Source organism: Nannospalax galili, unplaced genomic scaffold, assembly GCF_000622305.1.
Source record: "Nannospalax galili isolate Female #2095 unplaced genomic scaffold, S.galili_v1.0 scaffold500, whole genome shotgun sequence".
In the NCBI taxonomy this organism is placed as follows: Eukaryota; Metazoa; Chordata; class Mammalia; order Rodentia; family Spalacidae; genus Nannospalax; species Nannospalax galili.
The window spans coordinates 115,604-115,879 of NW_008347292.1; the positions used below are offsets into that span (position 1 = coordinate 115,604).

Sequence of the window (276 nt, forward strand, 5' to 3'; positions counted from 1 at the left end):
GATGATATGATATTATATCTAAGAGATGCCAAAAATTCCACCAGAAAACTCCTAGAAATTATTAACATGTTCAGTAAAGTGTCAGGTTACAAAATCAACCCCTACAAAAGTCTGTAGCCTTTCTATATACCAATAATAAGCAACCAGAGAAAGAGTACAAGGAAACACTCCCCTTCACGATAGCTGCAAAAATAAAATAAAATATCTTGGAATAAACCTGACCAAAGGCATTAAAGCACTCTACAATGAAAATTTTAAATCTTTAAAGAAAGAGAT

At 31.9% G+C, this 276-nt stretch overlaps 1 protein-coding gene across 1 annotated transcript in view; it reads right to left on the reverse strand.

Moving 5' to 3' along the window:
* Positions 1–276, reverse strand: part of Kcnk10 (potassium two pore domain channel subfamily K member 10) — a 156,763-nt gene that overhangs the window by 48,901 nt on the left and 107,586 nt on the right. The gene's annotated exons all lie outside the window — the stretch shown is intronic.